Genomic DNA, 21,052 nt, shown 5'->3' on the forward strand with positions numbered 1-21,052 from the left:
AAAAAAATTACGCCTTCCCCCCCCCCCCCCCCCTCTTTCTTGTTTTAGACCAGATTGTCGTCAAGGAATTTTATTTAAATACGGTCAATATTGTTAAATTAATTAAAGAGTTAATACTATAACCCTTTGTAATTGGGAACTTTAGTTTGCGCTATCCGCCGCAGATGGCAGCACCGTGGTTGTTACACTTTTCCGTTCCTTGACTTCCGTCGCAATCACGAAAATACTCCTACCAAATGCCGTATAACGAGAGAACGGAAAAATTCGCGGATTTCTTTCGCGATAGGCTAGAATCCAAAAACGTTTGCCTTTTTACCGCATCAGTAGAGACCGGAAAAATTCGCGGATTCCTTTCGCGATAGGCTAGAATCCAAAAACGTTTGCCTTTTTACCGCATCAGTGATTGGGCAACAGTTTATCTGAATGACACTCGGCCAGTAAAAAACCTTTAACAAAAGAAGTATCGAATCACTAGCGTCCCAGTTAACAGGTATCACGAGTCAGTAGCCAATGAGCAGATGTCAATATTCCGCATGCATAGAGGATCATGGAGTCTATCCCACAGGTCATTGAAATCGCGAATTTTTCCGGTCTCTACGCATCAGTAATTGGGCAACAGTTTATCTGAATGACACTCGGCCAATGAAAAACCTTCAACAAAAAAAGTATCGAATCACTAGCGTCCCAGTTAACAGGTGTCACGAGTCAGTAGCCAATGAGCAGATGTAAATTTCCCGCATGCATAGAGGATCATGGAGTATATCCTACAGGTCATTGAAATCGCGAATTTTTCCAGTCTCTACGTATAGCGAGAGTTAAGACGTTACACATCAAAATTATAAATGAAGCTCGAAAATTTAAAATTTGAAGCTTTTAATAGTATGAATCAATAAAATGGTACTATTTTAGGGTTATAAGATATAAAAAAACAACACATTTCGCTACTTGAAATTGTTAAAAATTAACAACAGGAAATATTTCTCGAACTTTTTTTAAATAAATATGTCGTAAATTGATTGTATAATCTTATATATTAAAAAAATATTTTCATATTTTTTTTCATCCAAAAAAATAACCTTAAAGCTCCATCACTGGAATTTTCCAAAATATATTCAAAAACCTATACTTTCCATAAAACTTGAATTGAATATTTATCGCTGAATTGGCGTTTTGTCTAACCACTTCTAAATAACAGCCAACATCTTTGAATAAAAAATTGCAAAGATTGCTTTAAGCGAAAACTTTATAAAAATTACTTCAACGTTATTTTTAGAGACCCGTGAATCTCGCGGATTCATTTCGTGTTATGCTAAAATTCAAATAATTATACCTTAGTGCTGCTTCCGTCATTGGTTCTCTGTTAATCTGGAGGACTGAGGGCCAATTAGAGACCCTCACTCATAGAAATGTCGAATCACAGGCCACCCAGTCGAGACGACTCACAAGTCAACATCCAATGAACAGTTGGCATTTTCCCGAGTGTGTAGAGGATATTGGAGTCCATTCTGGAGGTCATTGAATCCGCGAAATTCACGGGTCTCTAGTTATTTTATATGGGTGAGTTATGCTCTGCAGTGTTTCGTTACAATACATTGTGCAGATACAACATGTTTAAGGGGATTGGTGCAGGACAAAAAACAGTCATTCGTCAGAATTTGTTGGAAATGAGCTTAAGTGTTTCATAAATGCTTGTTTATTACTACTGTAAGGCCAGCCAGCACGTATATAAGCTAGCGGCTTAGATTTGGCAAGTTAGTGGCGAGAGAGCTTCCGTGAGGGGAGGTTGTCGGAGGTTGCAGCTCTGAGGCCTGCCATCTAGCGGGAATCTTTCAAAGGTCTTCCACAATATCGCCTTTCTCTCTCTCTCTCTCTCTCTCCAACACGGATGGAAAGCGAACCACGAAACCAGATCTTATCTTCGCTTCCCATCTCGCCCTATCCTTCATTCTCGGATCAGGTAGCCGCCCTTCCCCGCGTAGACTTTCGTGTTACTCCAGGAAACCAAGACTTAAAAAGGCACAAACCTGCGAAAAATTTGTCCAAAGCTGGATTTTTGTACTGTGGTAGAGTTGACTATGCTTAATAATATACCGAAAGTTTACCGCTGTAGACCTTGTGCGTTATCACCGAAAAATTGCATTTAAGTCCTAGGTGACAGCAACTTACATCAGTCCATTAAAATGCTACCCAAGTATACAGTTTTTAATTTTGACTGTCCGTAAACCTACCAAAATAATCTAGAAACTGTAATACACCCATTAATGTAAGAAAAAAAATTAAATTTTTAATATTTAAGATATGATATAAAGTGATTAATTCACGACATATATTTTTTTTATGTTTGCCACCCAGATAAAAATACGATTTACACCGATTTGAAGAGCCCAATGCGAAAAAATGTCTAAATAAATGGTTATAATTATACTTTTAGCTTTAAGATAGTATATTTATAAAGAGTCTAGCATAATTAGTTGCCTCATGAAAGCTGCCCGAGCGTTGCAGTGTACTGCGGCCGTACTGATCTTTCGCGGCCGGCGTGCTTAGAAACACGCTGCGTACTGCGACACTCAATAAACTTGGTCTTATTTAAGGATTACTTAAAATATATTTAATGCATATGATAGGGTGTATTCATGTTACATCTATTGAGATATACTACATATTCTTTTTTCTTATATGAATGATTTTTGATACATTAAAATTAACAATAAACAATTTCTGCTTGGAACTTGTAAATCAAAATTTTAGAGGACCTCTGGTTTTATATATGTGTGTTCGTATTTTGTTATAAAAATTTAATTATTAAAAATTATTTTAATACCAAAAAATATAATTTTTTTTTATTTCTAATACATTATATTATTTTCGATCAGAACTACGCAAAATTTTAATGTAGCCTATATTATAATATATATATATTTAATTGTATAAAATTAGTTTACTACATAACAATTGAAGAAAACGATACACCGTAAATGTGAGTTTTGTCACTTTTATAACATAATTCGTATGATAATATTATTTTCCCAGAAAATAAATAAAACATAAGTTGTGTTGTAAAATGTATTGATAGAATTACATATTTAGTATTTTTTTCTAAGTTAATTTATTGGAGTGCTGCACCTAGCTGACTTCGTTGAATTGCTAGTGGCAAAGAGTGGTGGTGGATGTTTTTGCAAGAGTTTGACCGTATTTTATGACTCTAGCTGTGAGAGGGTGTTCGTCCCATAAATCCTAACGGTCAAGGAAAATAGCCTTTCTCTGTAGTCACGTACGGGTCTGCTACTCGCGCAATATCGTCAGTTTATCACAACTTTCTAGGAAGTTCTATTGTTGTGATTTATTTATAATTTAGAAATTAAAGAGTCCATCATACTAACATTTTTACCTAAGCAAATCGCATCCTGGAAGATTTTTATCTACGTTTGCAGAAAAAATCACTTGTAGTTAGGAAACGTTTATTCTTTCAGAGTAAAATTCAGTCTGGAATTACCATACATTAAAAACCTTAGTTTTCTGGAGCAAAAAACGTCCCAGCACAAGCGACTTTAACACTGCTGCAAACACACTACGCAGCTTGAAATACATCAGTGGTCAGACTATTGTACCAGACACTCAAAATATACACATTTAAAACTTAAAAAAAAAAAAAAAAACATACAATATTTGTGAAGTGATTTTGACGCTACGCACAACATATTTGTGTAACATGTAGTCAAATTTCTATAAAAAAAATATTTTTTTCTTACTTTTTATGATTAAAATTACCAATTTAATAATAGGACGTTTAAACTTTGAGGTGTTTATCACAATTACCATGTAGGACATTCTTTTATATTACTTTGGTGCCATAATGAGAACCGACTTAAAAAAGTATTAAAGTTATTAAATTTACGAAACATTTTTGTGGATCATTGTAGAAATTATCATTAAGGACTCAACTGCTCATTATTGGTGTGATCACAAGGTTTCATCGGTAAACTTTTGACGTGTTACTAAGAAATGTTCATTCTACTAATGTACAAAATTTTTGCTTTGGGATAATTTTCCATGTATTAAATTTGTTTGTTTCCTAACAGCGAAATTCGTCCCAACCCGAGCCTACTTCGGCAAACTCGCAGTAGTATACACTACGCGGCTCGGATCGCTTTAGTGGTCAGACTAATTGTATGAGACACTTAAAAACTATACCAATTTAAAGATGAATAAATATGCAACAACGTTTACTTTAAGCGATTTCCACGTTGGGATCTTTAAGTTTATGTAAGATGTATTTATATTTCCTTAAAATTGAATGAAAGTGAATTCGTTAACTTTAATGATTTAAATGGTCTATTTTATAGAAACCTGTTTAAACTTTGTGCTTTTTATCACTATCCTCAGATAGGGCAATGTTTCTAGATTATTTTGGGTTCCATACTGACGGTCTAATCCATAAACTGCATTTGCAATATCCATTATTGTGGATCGTTGCAAAAAAATGTCATTTTGGACTTAACTGCTCGTTTTTGGTGTGACGCACAAGGTTTGCGGCAGTACTTAAACTTTTGACGTGTTACTAAGAAATGTTCATTCTACTACTGTACAAATTTTCGGCTTTGGGATAATTTTCCATGTATTAAAAACCTTTGTTTTTTCACAGCGAAATTCGTCCCGACCCGAGCCTACTTCGGCAACCTCGCAGTAGTATACACTACGCGGCTCGGATCGCTTTAGTGGTCAGACACATTGTACCAGGCTCTCAACAAATAAACTAATTTAAAATTTAAGAACTAAATCGTGATCGTAAAATGGCCGCCATGGTGATTTGCGAAATAAAAGCAGTTAAAATTTTATGTAGTTTCCAAGAGACATTATTACATCACCAATCATCTAAAGTAACAGGTTTACCATAATTTCAACATATTCAGTAACTAGTCAGTTTTTTTTCAAATGTGTTACTATTAACAATCTAGACCATATCTAGTCGGAGAGGTCTGTATTGTTACAGACTATCTGTATTCTGGTATTTGGATTTTGAAGCTACTTAATGATTCGCTTTCAATGTCTATTAAAATATACCTAATGCTAATTGCAGGAATATTTCTACTCGATTTCAAAATTATAATTCCTGAACATTTGTAGCGGACACATTTCAATGTAACACTTACTGATTTTCGAGTTGTGTTGAGGTTTCACATGCGTGGCCCCTGCTCTGGTAACAATGAGTCATCACAACCGGTGCCGTCTGTATGAGCGTCTTCACAAGTTATCCTGAAATATGTTCTTAAATATTAATTCAAGTGAATTCTTAAAATCCTACACACCTTTTCTTAAGTGTCGTAAATGAATCGTTATATTTTGTAAATCCATATAATATAGGAGCCAACATGGCGCGAAGCGATGGACGCGAAACGAATAATATATTTTTTTTTTACTAACCACTACATCAGTAAATATTTGTGGTTTCCATTCGCTATGGATTCAAGCATGTAACATTTGTACTGCTTCTTCAATTCGGCCACAGTTAAATGAGAGGCTCTGAATCACTGAAAACTCCTTAACAAAATCAACGATGAATCACAGGCATTACAACAAACAGTTGTCACAAGTCAAGTAGCCAATGAGCAGGTGACATTTTTCGAGTCCGTAGGGGATTGTTGAGACTATCGTACAAGTCATTGGCAACGCGCCCTTACGCGCATGGTTAATACCCCGCATGAGTAGAGTGTAAAGGCGTAAGCATGAGACACAGGTCCTCATCTAACCGCGCACACTTAGATTTAACTCAGGATAGGGTGAAAAATGTTTACTAATTTTGCAGTCCTAACAGTCACCAACGAAACGCCAGCAAAATAAATTAATAAGCTCACGAAAATTGTTTGTGAATGAAGGCGAAGCTGATACTTTGGAAACGTTACCAGCAGATATTAAATAATGTTTAACTATTATTTACGTAGCTTACTTCTTAAAACTGCATTCATGTAAACTGATTTTGTGTGAGACTATGTTGAGTCTTTACTGCTACACTTATTTTTATGAAAAAAGTCTATTGTGGCTTAATAAACTTGTTAACATTGATGCCTGTCATAAAAAAATTCAAACGTAATTATACGGATACATGTTGAATATAGTTTATGAACGGTTCACGCATTGCTGGAAAAAAAAAATCATGTTTACAATTTTACACATCTTTTTGTTGTCGCATCGCGTCCATCGCGTTGTACATACGCAACTCTGAAAAATAAATGTATGGTAAAAAAAAGCTATAATAAAATAATCTCTTATCTTTCTTTATTCTTTTTTCTAAGCGCTCTAATGGCTTTCGATAGTTTTGTTCTTTTGTGTACTCTGCTTGGTGGAGTTTCTTCGGCATTTTATTCCTGAATAAATCTCACGCTTACAACAAAAAACATCTGGCTAAATCACTGTGCTAAATAATAACAGAGAATAACCATTCAATTATACGCCGAGCTAGACCAAGCACGTTCTCTTATCTACTGAAAATGAGTACGTTGACCTTCATATCAGTTTAGCGCGAAATCCCGTCTCCCCTTCGTAAACAGCAGACAGCTGTGGCAGGGTGGGCTGGCTGCAAAAAGTTGGGGAAACAGTCGCAAGGTGTCACTACTGTCCAGCGCGCTCCATAATTTCTCGTATCCGAGCTTGCACGCTGCTCAAACTTCTACAGCTACGTTTTTACTTTAGGTCCGACTGCAATAAACTAAAGACTAAAATAAAGTCAATCATTCAGCCGACAGATATGTTGGCGTTTGAATTAAAAATGAAAACGCGAATGTTATTAAATTCGCAAATGAATATCACGCAATTTCGTAGCAGCTCAGTTATTAAAATTCAAATTGTAAATACATTAAAATAATAATGATTACAGATAAAATAATGGTCACAGTCATATCTCCTGTGTCTGAAAATTTATCTGCGAAAGTTTTACCACTGAATTCTTTATAGTTTTTTAATAAAGCTTGAATTTAAAAAATTCCCGAAAATCAGCAATAACTAAATTAAAATAAAAAAATTAAAAAAAATTTTTACACCAGAATGGTTCAAATTTTCTCTAGCAGCTGAATCATTAACAAATATATTGTTTTTTTAATACGATGCTGGTGCACCAATCCCCTTAAGGAACAAACAAAAATGTTTTTTTCTGTTTAAAAGTTTCATTCGATATTTTTAGTTTTCCTAATTTTTTTAATATAATAAATATCTTTACGTCACACATGGAAAATTAATTGCTTTTTAGAATAATTTCTTATTACAATTTTTATATTTTATTCATAAATATTATTGTTTCAACCATTTATTATATTATATATTTATAACTTTGTAATTTTAATTTATTTAAAAAAATATTTAGTTGAGTCTTTATTTATATTTAGAGTAATTATTTATTTTTGCGGTTTAAATTTTATACCGATTTATTTTACTTCATTTATGTATATATGTCTTTGTACTTTTTATATTTTAATAATGATTTAATTTACTATAGACACATTTGTATTTGTTATATTGTTATATTCATTAATTTTACTGTATTATGATACTTGTCCTGGTTACTCACAGTGCCAGTCGAGCTAACTGAAGCTCGGACACTGGCTGGACCGAAGTGGAACTGCGAACGGCCGGCATTCAATTATTGCTTACGGCTCAGCCTCACACGTCAAATTGTTTATTTAATTTGCTTCTCATTTCTGTTACCAAAAACAGTTTAATACCAAGTATTAACGGTGTATTCACTCGTGTATTTCTAGTCTCCTCAACTGATATTTACTAAATAGTATTTGACAGTGGTTAAAAAGGACTCGCCAATTTAAAAAAAAATATTATAGTCACGTGCATGACCTTTTTCTAGTTTAAAATTAATGTCTAGTTAATGACTGGTGAGAAAAAATTTGTTCCTATAAAAAGGGAACCGAAAAATTCGCGGGTTCAATAAACCTGCGGGATAAACTCCACAGTTCTACGTACACTCGGTCAAATGTGACCCACTTATTGGCTGCTGTCTTGTAAGACGTCCCAGCGTAGCAGTCTGTGATTCGATACAGCTTTGGTCGGGTGTTTCTAATTGGCCCAGAGTCATCTAGGTGGGTTGTGAGCCAATAACAGAGGCTGCACGGAGGTGTAACTATTTGTATTTTAGCCTATCGCGAAATAAACTCGCGAATTTTTCCGGTCTCTACCTATAAGAATCTACGGAATGACTTCGCTGGAAAAGCCACCAATCAGAAGTAATGACAAATAAAACTCAGTGGGTGAGACGGAGCCTTAAATTACGAGAAAGTTTCACTGGGAACGTTTCTTTCGCTAACTGACGCTCATTTGTTTATCTAATGTTTTTCAGCAAAGTTAAATAAAGAATATAAATAGCAATATCCGTATTAAAAAGGAGTGGATTTTCTATAAGCAGAGATTAGAGGTTATGGAAAAACCCCTTACTGAAAAAGTAATTAACTGATGATAATTGATTATGGAAGGTGGTACTCATTAAAAATATTAATGAGAGTACAGCCATTGGTGCTCTAGCAATTACAATATCATTCATATTTTATTTGTAATTGCGTTTAACTTACTGTTTAGTAAAGCCAAGAGTTTGCTGGAATACAAAATTCTCTCTTTCGCTCTCTTTCTCTCTATGTGAACATATATAAACTAGCACTCTATATAGGTGCATTATCGCCTAAAAATATTGCTGTTAATTAGACCAAAGGACTTCAATATAATTTTTGCAAAAGTCTTAAAAGATTGATTTGTATCAATTATTTTATTAAGTGTCTAAAGTTTTTTTAAATATTGCATTAAAACACTTAAATTAAAAATATATAAAAAGTCTTAGTTTATGGAATAAAATGATAGCTTTCCTTTAAAAACTGAAAGACTTAATTTTTCTTTTTTCATAACGCAGATATTAAAGTTATATTAATCTTCTAGAAAACCGCAATTGAATAATTCAAAATTTAACTTAACGAATCAACATATTTTAATACCAATATGCTAATATTTAATAAAATTATTATAAAATGTATTTAACTCTTTTAATTTATTCTAACTAACCCATTGTGTATTAGATCTACTTATATGAAGATTATTTTTAATTTTTTTTTTATTTTATAAGCACAAAGATTTTGGTAAAACTAAATAATTATTTTATTTGTACAGTAAATAAAATATTTCTTATCAATTGATTTAAAGCGTTTTGGCATGTGATTAGCAAATAAAAAGCGAGCCTACTGATAAATGGGAGATTTATATTTTTGCATATTTAATGCTATATTATTAAAGGTTTAAGAACGTATGTAATTAAATCAATATAATAGTTTAACGATTTTAAACTGCTTTTAAAATTATTATTGTTTTGAATTAGCTTGCAACTAACCCAAACTTTTCGTATTATGTTAGGATGAAAATTCCCTCGGAGAAATCGCACTTATGAAAAAAAATTGACATAATGCACAAAATAAATTGTATTTGTTTGTTTTGCATTATGCATTATTTAAGATCCATTATATGCCTTTTCGACAAATATTATGAGATTCAGATAAATTTTGTGAGTATGGTTTTAGTATCAACATAGTTCCCATCATCAATGACTAACCTTTTGTTTTAACAAAAAAAATGTCATTCTTCGTAAAAACACGTGCACTCAATACAATAACAGAATGGATGTTAGGTTTGGGACCATTGCAATACTTGTACTACAAAATATTTCACATGAATATTTGAATTTAATATGTATAAATTATATATCTTGAAGAAATACAACTAATTGTAATCATAACCATGATGCAACTTCCGAAAAATGTCTATCGAAATTTTATTCTCACGGTCCTCTTACCCCAAACCTACGTCTAGTAAAAATGCCTCATTTATTTAAATATACGTATTTATAAGTTTATAACTTTTCATAAACACTTAAACTGCCGTAATTTGGCACCAATTTTTTATACACAGATATAAAAATAAGAGATAGACATTTTCGGTAAAGTATGTTATAAGGAAAAAACGGTTCAAGAAGGTAGAAATAGTAAAGTTTTTTTTTAAACTGACAAATTCTTTGTATCATACGTTTGAAGTTATACTTATAGGAGGAGAATTACAAAGTAAATGTTTTGATAACACTAGCTTAAAAAAGGGGGGCGGGAAATAAGAGTTAGAGAATCAAAAATTATTGTTCTACACAATATCAAATTCATCACAAGTAATTTGAAACGTTCCTAATACTATCATAATCTTTGGTCCTTTTTATTTTAAAGTACAGAAATATTAACTTCAAAATCCGCTTTTTGTTTGTGGAAAAACTGATTTTACTAAAAGCAAAAATAAGTACCAAACGTTACAAAAGATTTTACATAACTAACGGCTCTGGCTCAAAAGCAAGAGCAACTTTGAACATAAAACATTTTTTAAAATAATATCTTAGAAATTCTACCAATTGAGGCTATTGCTGCTTCCAAATTGTATATCTGTATTACCTTTGAAGCTTATTTAAATAATCTTTAAATTTTAAGGCTGTATTGTATTAAGTAAAAAAGTTAGACGTAAAAGATACTCGATGCCTTTTGACGCTACCACAAACTGGCGTAGAAACAAATAATTACTTATTTTGCATTCGATGATTTTCTTATACAAGTTAAAATAATTAAAAATAATAGATGAACAAAAAACGGCGAAGAATTCAACTGGCTAACAACAAAGAATATGTACCTATTTCACAAAAGATAGTTCCATTAACCCCTGAAATAACACGAGGATACATAAACTTGATACCTCAACTGCGTCGATACTTGAATCAGCTTGACGTTCAGTCCCCTTTCAACGCCCTAGACACATCATTGGCAGCCCATTTCCAAAACACCTGCTAGTACTCACACGATACCAATATTGTGCATATTTCCGCTGGCAACATACTCGTTCGGCTTTACCTTTCATGAAGAGCTGTTTCGGCGAATCTGCAAGGGTTCTTGAAAACATGTGAAAGGTCAACGAACATAGCTGACGTCTTTTGAGATGCACTTCTCAACGATAGTTTGTGCGAAAGGGTCATTCAGATAGGTGTTCGGAAATACAATGATTTACATTTTTTTATTTCAGACTTTTCAGTTGCTGCTAGGATAAGTTTTAAGGTGAAACATTGCAAAACTGCTTCTCATATAGAATATTCGCTCCCAGCAATTGGACTGGCTACTAGTTTTTGAACCACTGAAGTTGTCATTTTGTATCAGTTCTTTTTTTGTCTGGTTTAATGTTTCTTACAACATTGCTTATAATCAGCTCAATGCTTATAATTAGAGACCGGAAAAATTCGCGGATTCCTTTCGCGATAGGCTAGAATCCAAAAACGTGTGCCTGTTTACCGCATCAGTGATTGGGCAACAGTTTATCTGAATGACAATCGGCCAATTAAAAACCTTTAACAAAAGAAGTATCAAATCACTAGCGTCCCAGTTAACAGGTATCACGAGTCAGTAGCCAATGAGCAGATGTCATTTTCCCGCATGCATAGAGGATCATGGAGTCTATCCTACAGATCATTGATATCGCGAATTTTTCCGGTCTCTACTTATAATTCACAGATATATAGCATATTAGCTATAACACAGTAGGCATCCATTGATGCAAATGGCAGGTAAAGTAAAGTTTTCTATGATTCCTTTCATTAAAGTTTTATATAATATATTTGTAATTATTTAGGGTTTATTTGTTAGTGTTTAAATTAAAAATTGTCATCATATTTTATCATACACATTTTGCAAACATAATTCTGAAAAATGTTTCCTACTTTCCACTTATATACAAAACTGTATCTCGTAAGAAAACTAAACCCTTTGAATTATACAGAAAATGACATGATCGTAAAAAAATAGGTCTAGAAACAATCTATGAAACTTATTAGATGTATAATAAACATAACATTTTATAAGAAATCTCATTATTTCTAAAAAAGAACAAACAAAAATTTACATTACTTTTTTGACATGCACATTTATGAAGCATTTTCGCATTATGAACTCAAGCTATTGTGCCATAAAGCTTGTTGAAAACGTATGTATCAGCGTCTGATCTCGAATGATACTTTGAAGTCAAATTTTTTTTTTTTGTGATGTGCCTTTTCATGTAAATTTTTTAATATCAGCCCTTTTATGTTGACATAAAGAAATATTTTAGTTAAGATAGATAATGAGAGACATTTATAAAATAATGATACATAAAAAGATTTATTTAGTAAATTAATATTTCATTACAATATTAGGGTTGTTTTAAATGATAACACGATAAAATAAAATAAAAATATTTGAACACTTTAAAATTAGCGTATTAGACAATTTAAATAAATTAAAACATTTTTATTTTAATAATAAATTTTGAGGCTTTTGCAAAAATAATGACCAAACTTATGAAGAGCACTTCGTACACATTAATCATGATTTAATTAAACCTAACCAATTACATAAGACTGTGTTTCATTACTAAGTTACTGCAGTAATTACCAAAGGGACGATTAGGATGTTTCTTGGGGTGTGATGGAAGCTTCTAGTCAGCAAGGATTGTCAGTAATTACCATTAACGCAAACGAAGTTTTGGTCCCAAATCAATGGTTTAAACAGAACTTGAGTTTCCCTCCAACTGTTTCAAAGCATAATTACCCACCGCCAAGATGTCCAGAGGTTGTCAAAGGAGAGAGTCCTTTAGGGCAATTTCACCATTACTAGAGATCGGAAAAATTCGCGGGTTCAATGACTTGCAGGATGAACTCCACAGTTCTGCGTACACTCGGTCAAATGTCACCCACTCATTGGCTGCTGTCTTGTGAGACGTCCCAGCGTAGCAGCCTGTGATTCGATATAGCTTTGGTCGGGTGTTTCTTATTGGCCCAGAGTCATCCAGGTGAGTTGTGAGCTAATAGCAGAGGCAGCACTGAGGTATAACTATTGGTTTTTTAGCCTATCGCGAAATTAATTCGCAAATTTTTCCGGTCTCTAACTATAACAAGTCGTTGGCGCAAACGTCATCAACTTCTGGAACTCGAGAACAGAAACTTTCATGTGAGGAAATTTGTAAGAGAAAAATAAAACTATGCCATTCCGAGCGTTGTAGATGATTTATTTAAGTTGGTCTCAATTGTTGGTTAAGTTTTCACACCAGGAGTTAATAATTAAATTTTTTTTCATTCACTCAAATCTCTCGCATTATGATTATAATTTTTTCTTTGTGCACAAGGTAAGATATTTTTTCACACCTTAGTTTTAGACACATTTTAGAAGATTTACAATTTAAAGTTATATATTCTTTAGTCATGAATTCGTAATCGTCTTTTGAACTTTGTTTTCTCCACCCTTTGCTACAATGGTTGGTTGTATAAAAAATATTTTAGGCAAAAGTTTTTAAATATATTTTTAAAGTTTGCAAACTTTCTGAATGGATTCTATAGTGTAACTACTATGGAGTTATATTTTTTTTTGTGTTTCAACCCTTCTTTTGTTTTCACCCCTTTTTGTATTTTTCGTTGTATAAAAATTATTTCAAACGAATTTTGTTGATACATAATTTTAAAGATTTTAAAGTAAATAATAGACTATCGGAAATAATAGTGTACATGACACTAATTTTTTTATATTCTACTATTTTTTTCAACTCCTTGTTAAGTGGTTCGTTTTATCAAAACAAGATTTTTAAAAAGTTTTAGATGAAGTTTGTACGATTTTTAAACAATTTAAAAGAATTCGTTAGTGTGTCTACTAAGGGAATTACGCATTTTTGTCTTTCAACCCTTTATTTTTACATCCCTTGCCATAAAAATTTATTTCGAGTGAAATTTATAGATAATATTTTAAGGTTTTACAATAAATAATAACGGATTCGATAGTGTACGTGGTACGGAAATTATATTTTTTAACCTACCGATGTTTCGTTTATGGGTAATATCCGTAAATAAAGGGTAGAATTTGGGAAGATGTTTTAAAAACTTTAAAATCGCTTTCATATTTTATTTATCAGTATAAATTTATTTATACCTATATATATATTGTTGGAGTGGTTTAGGGATCTATGGACCATGAAAAGTAAAACAATGTAAAAATTTTCCGGAAGTCGCAACATGGTAATGGCTATAAGATGGGTGGCCTTTATTTAAAATGTACCTAAAATATTAATTAAAATGTCGTTGCATGTTGGTTACGATTTTTTTTTCTACATTTAAAATCTAGGAACTGACTTTTTCGGGTCATTCGGCTAGGATGTTGACCTGGAAGTATTTCAAACACCTGCGTATCGTGTGCCAAAAATTTGTTTATTTTTTTGAGGAATTGCAGTAGCACCAACTGGCACACGCTATCTCACCGGCCAGGCAGTGCAGATGACAAACGACATTCGCTTTGGGAGTTGTGGTCGGCCTGGCCGGCGATACGCTGTCCAAACACGCGCACGACTCTGATTCATAGAGGCGTCACCTGGCTGTACAACAGCTCGCAGCGCGACGCCTCGGGGAAAACGCGAACTACACATTACACCGCGGACTATTCCACATCACTACAAATTCGCGTTATTACTAGGACCATGCATATTTCGCGAAAAGATTCTGAGACTAGTTATAAGTAGGGACCGGAAAAATTTGCGGATTTATTTCGCGATGTGCTAAAATGCAAAAAAAAAAAAATGTACCTTTCTGCAACTTCTGCTATTGGTTTACGGTTGACCTGGAGGACTGTGGGGTCAGTTAGAGACCCTCAGTTAAAGCAGTATCGAATCACGAGTCTCCCAATTAAGACTCCACACAAGTCTGTAGCCAATGAACAGCTGGAGTTTGCCTGAGTATGCACAGGATCGTGAAGTCTAGCCTGGAGGTCATTGAATACGCGAATTTTTCCAGTCCCTAGTTATAAGTCAAAACACTACGGCATCGCCTGTGTTACATGAGTGGGTGAATTTCTTCCAGGTACATGTCGAATGTTACAACACCAATCACAGTAATATAGTGGGGAAGCAAATTTGTCCTGAGTGGCTGCGTCAAATAAGGCAATGACTTCTCTCGCATCCGGCGTCCAATCACAAGGAAGAAACCACTGCTGCGGGTATACCTTGCTGCAGTCTAATAGGCGTTCAGATTTAATCGCGAAAAATACCTGCCCCTAGTTACTACTATTATTACTTTTAAAGTTATATTTATAAACCTTCTAAAGGCCAAGAAACCGATAAAAATATAATAAAAAATTGTATGTGTAACATCTTAGCTCTCGTTAATAATGTTCGCAGGCTTTCACAGCCATTGTCTGAAGTAACTTGGCTTCTGGATTGTAGCCGTGTCCTTCGAAAATAATTCACTGACGTTTCGGTCAACATTGCAGTCGCCATCATCAGGGAGCAATTACCTACTGTTAGCCGTTAAGAAAACTTAGTAGTAGAAAAACACAAGCAGCTTTATGAGAATTCATTAGAATCCCTGCTGCATCATTTCTACATCTCCCCTGCCGTCTCTTCCTCTCCCGGTCCCCCCACCACATACCTAACTATTCCCCTCATGTGATCGGAACATTTGTAACGCTTGAAAATTGTAGATTGTAGGTAACTGCTCCCTGATGATGGCGACTGCAATGTCGACCGAAACTACGGTGAATTATTCGCCAAGGACACGGCTACAAACCCAGAAGCCAAGCTGCTTCATCTTAGCTCTCGGTATACGACATTTGGTAGAACTAATTTCATAAACGAAACGGAAGTCCCATGTGACGGAAAATGTGAGACCACTGAGTAGAAGGAACTAGGGGCTTCTGGTGCACTCTTATTCTTATGGGACTACGATTTTGTGGTGGTTTTTGAGGTAACAACGTCTAATAATTCGATGAACGCCGGCTGCACGCAAGAAAAAGTGTCCCGTTACGCTCATTGTTCCGTTACGCTGTGTCCCGTTACGCTCATTGTTCCGTTACACTGTGTCCCGTTACGCTCATTGTACGCTTGCGCCGCACCGACAGAAGTGAAAACTTTTAAACTTTTTTATAAATGTGTAATATGAAATAATTTCTACGTCAAATGTACGTAAGAAAATGAATCTGATTACTAGTATAATTTCAAGTATTTATTCTTTTATTATAAAAAAAAGTAGCATCTGTCGGCGAGTGCAGTAATAATAGGTTATGTTAGATATTTGATTACAGTTTATTTATATGAAAAAAAAAACATGTTCATAAATTATATTTAAACGAAAAGTTAATGTGGTTTTCATTGTTTTATTACAAAAACAATTTTGGCAATTAAGGTTAATTATTCTTGCATTTAAAAAATCTGATTACTTGTTTAATATCAAGAATTTATTCTTTTATTATTAAAAAAGTAGCATCTGTCGGCAAGTGCAGTAATAATAGGTTATGATACAATAGACTAAAAAATTATGGTGATTCATGCAATTGATGATAAATATTTAATTACGTTTATTCATATGAAAACTTGTTCATAATTATATTTAAACTTTAAAGCTAAACACCAGTTTTAAAATTAATTACTAGTCATCTACACGTGAACTGTTTTGTCGACTGTTTATAATGTGAAGTGAAAAGTTAATGTGGTTTTCATTGCTTATTACAACAACAATTTCGGCAATTAAGGTTAATTATTCTTGCATTTTAACCCTTAGCCGGAGACGTGAAAATATTTGACATATCTGGTGACGTGGTGCCCCTCAGACCCCAAAATGTTTTGTAGAAGTTAACTGATTAGAAATTATTTTTGTTCCATGTAAAATTATTTAATGCATTTTTATACTTATTAATTAAATTAAAAAATAAATTAGTAAATAATTATTTACCAATTATAAAATAAAAATTTTTCTATTGGTGCTTGCTCAAATAAATCTAAAAATGCCTATTTGTAATAATTGCTTTTTTTTAAAAAAAAAGCAGATGGTAGCCTAAAAGTTTTATTTGCTATTCAATATAGATATAGTGACAAAACAAAATCTAGAAAACTTATATGAATAATAATACTTTTTCATAAAATCAACAACAGATAAATTTTCCCAAAAAAAGAAATTACTTTTTTCCCCTCCAAATATTTTCCTTGCATAACCAATGCTTAAACCACAACAAAATATATAATCTCGCTAACTAGAAAGCACATGCATACTTATATATATTTTGAAAATGGCATTTTTACTTAAAATATATTAGCCGAACATTGTTTGAAAAAATTAAATTTGTACGAAAAGTCACTCTGTAGTAGAGTATTTGTTTGCTCTGCAATCATCACACATTGCTTTTCCACACACACTTTGATCACTTAAGTCACTAAAAATATCTTTCAACCACTTAGAAATAGTTTCGTCATAATCTGGATCGCCCACACGTACACATGTTCGTTTAGAAGCCTTTTTATCACTTCTGAGATAGAAACATAACTGGTGACGTGGTGCCACTACGACCCCAAGTTATCTTTGCGACCTGATATCTAGCGCCAGACAGCGTAAACAAATCTGACACTGCAGGAGGAGACTATGTGATATCCAAGCGAAAGGTAGATGGTACCACAAGCAAGTGCCTTGAACAGCACATAGATGGCAGCAAGTTAAAGTTTTGCTGGGGTCACGGAGACCCCACGTCTCCGGATAAGGGTTAAAAATCTGATTACTAGTATATTTTCAATTATTTATTCTTTTATTATTAAAGTAAAAATGATTCAATTGTATTCATAAAAGTGTGCAATCATTTCATCAATGTTTTGTTATGACATTGTTACGTTAAACTATCGTCCGTAAACCGACTTTACAGAAAACCAATTTTTTTAAAATATGTTTTAGTATTCAATATCATTCACTAAAGTATAAGATTTAAAATCTCGTATATAATTATTATTTGCAAGTAGTATTTTTTTTAAGGCTGTTAATTTTTGTTTTTGTAACTTCTTGGCATACGGCATTCAATAGGTTATAATTTCGTGAATTGAACAGAAATCTGTGGCGGTTGGCAAGGGAAAATTTATAGACTGTTTAATTTTAATACCTTAATATAACAAAATTCATTTTCGAAAATCATGTTCATAGCCAGGGTTTAGTATTTTGTCACGTCTTTATCGCTTTTATCGGAGCGTTTTCATTATATAGTTTAAAATTTACTTCTTCAAATGGAATAATTTTATAGTTGACGTAGCTGCTCCGGCAGCTAATTATAGCAACTGGTGCGTTAAACTACGTATGATTTGCGTCAAGAAATTTAGTTGAAAACAGATTTTGCGTATATTTACCACGCTCGACATTAATTTAAAGAATTCTGCGTTAAATTTCGTGTCTGAGTTTCAAATTACTAGTGTATTTGCAACATGAGAACATATAACTGTGCGCTATTTACCGAAGCTAGATGTTACACATCACTGGCGAGTAATGAAACATTCGCACACGAGTTTTTAATATCCTACATACGTACATATTTGCTTCTCACATCAAATGCTAGAAATAAACACGTGTCAATAACTGCAGTACACTCTTGGAATAACATCTTGTCAGTGTTAAGAAGACTGCCACTATCCGCTCTACCGCTCTGGTTCTGGGGTAGAGTGCCTGCCTTGTGACTTGTAGAACCCGGGTTCGTGCCCCGGCTTCTCCAAGGCGGATTGCCCAGACAAAATGGTGGTATTTTCTCTGGTAGGAATACAGTCCCTTGTAACAAGTCAGGCTACCAAAGAAACGGTGGGTGGAACAGAAAAAATAGGGAGCACGTTTCTTTTCTTGGGCTCCCCATGCGGTAGCTATTCCGGGGGTTTCTCCGTGGGAACGGAGTTTTGCAATTTTTTTAATTCAAGACACCATACGATTACAAAAAATTATTAATATTCATAAAAATTACTAATATTCACAATACTAATGTAAAAGGCTTGAAAAAATGCAATTCTTCATAGTTTACCCACAAGTTTGACTATGTTTATATGTTATAGTTGTAATGTTATGTTTTTTTGCTAGCAACTGGCCAATCGTAAAGATTCGGCCATGTTCGGACGTTTTGGTCGCTCATGGTTTATAATCAGGACCTCAGTGGCCATTATTGACAACGCCACATCCGCCCTTTTAGAATCCATAATTTTTGAATATCTGTAAATATTATGCTAGAAATTCGGAAAAAAGATGCAAAATTCATACAAAATTTGTTTATTTAAATATTTGTTTATACGATTGATTTCTGTCCTTGGTAAAATTATTGGTCTAAGCAAAAAAAAATTAATATTAGGTAAAAAAATTTATTATTTATTTAAAAAAATTGTGAAAAAATCCTAAAGTGGTATAAATGCCTCATCTACCAGCGTCCGATTGATTCGATCTATTATTGTCCTTGGTTTGAGCCTTTTTTGATAAAAAAATAATTTTATTTTAAAAATGGTAAAAAACCTCAAAGAGGCTAAAATTACTCATCTACCTGCTCCAGTATACTGCCTATGCCATATTGCCCACCATTTTGTAAATTCGTAATTTTTTAGCTAGAAATTTAGACAAAATCTAAAAATTCTTAAAATAAATCAACAAATAATTATTACGGCTGAGTTCGGTCGATTTCAGGCATGTATATTCAGTAGCCAAACACCTAATCGGTGGCCATAGGTGCATTCATTTTGTGGCCGACATGTCCAGTTGATGTCCAGTTATCAGCCAGGTCGTGTCCAGTCAGAGACCAGGCACGACTAGTTGTTGGCTAGTCACATCAAGTTGGTGGCTAGGTACGTTCAGGCATGCCTGGTTTAGTGGTCATTCCCAGTTCAGTGTTCAGGCATGTATTTGGTGGTCAGTCACGTATGTCGTTGTCAGACACATTAAGCTAGACATGTTCAGCTGGTGGTTAGGTACCTACTTTCAGTCAGTTGTCAGGCTTACACGTCCAGATGGTTAGTCATGGATGTCTATTCAGTGGCTAGTCACATCCAGTAGAGGTTGGCTAGACTTCTCCATTCAGTGGCCAGTCACATCCAGTAGAGGTTAGCTAAACTTCTCCATTCTGTGGCCTATCACATTAAGTAGAGGTTGGCTAGACTTATCCATTTAGTGGCCAGTCACATCGAGTAGAGGTTGGCTAGACTTCTCCATTCAGTGGCCAGTCACATCCAGTAGAGGTTGGCTAAACTTCTCCATTCTGTGGCCAGTCACATTAAGTAGAGGTTGGCTAGACTTCTCCATTCAGTGGCCAGTCACATCCAGTAGAGGTTGGCTAGACTTCTCCATTCAGTGGCCAGTCACATCCAGTAGAGATTGGCTAGACTTCTCCATTCAGTGGCCAGTCACATCCAGTATAGGTTGGCTAGACTACTCCATTCAGTGGCCAGTCACATCCAGTAGAGGTTGGCTAGACTTCTCTATTCAGTGGCCAGTCACATCCAGTATAGGTTGGCTAGACTTCTCCATTCAGTGGCCAGTCACATCCAGTAGAGGTTGGCAAAACTTCTCCATTCAGTGGCCAGTCACATCCAGTAGAGGATGGCTAGACTTCTTCATTCAGTGGCCAGTCACATCCAGTAGAGGTTGGCAAAACTTCTCCATTCAGTGGCCAGTCACATCCAGTAGAGGATGGCTAGACTTCTTCATTCAGTGGCCAGTCACATCCAGTAGAGGTTAGCTTAACTTCTCCATTCAGTGGCCAATCACATTAAGTAGAGGTTGGCTAGACTTATCCATTTAGTGGCCAGTCACATCCTGTAGAGGTTGGCTAGACTTCTCCATTCAGTGGCCAGTCACATCCAGTAGAGGTTGGCTAAACTTATCCATTCTGTGGCCAGTCACATTAAGTAGAGGTTGGCTAGACTTCTCCATTCAGTGGCCAGTCACATCCAGTATAAATTGGCTAGACTTATCCATTTAGTGGCCAGTCACATCCAGTAGAGGTTGGCTAGACTTCTCCATTCAGTGGCCTGTCACATCCAGTAGAGATTGGCTAGACTTCTCCATTCTGTGGCCAGGCACACCAGGAAGGTTGAACAAGCATGTCGATTTGGTGGTCAGGCACATTGTCAGTAGCAAAGTGGTGTAATATTTCTATAGTTGATATGCCTTCTAAACAAGTAATGTTCAATGTCAGACATGTAGGCCAAACGTTTC

The sequence above is a fragment of the Bacillus rossius genome, chromosome 14 (genome assembly GCF_032445375.1).
Source record: "Bacillus rossius redtenbacheri isolate Brsri chromosome 14, Brsri_v3, whole genome shotgun sequence".
Taxonomy (NCBI): Eukaryota; Metazoa; Arthropoda; class Insecta; order Phasmatodea; family Bacillidae; genus Bacillus; species Bacillus rossius.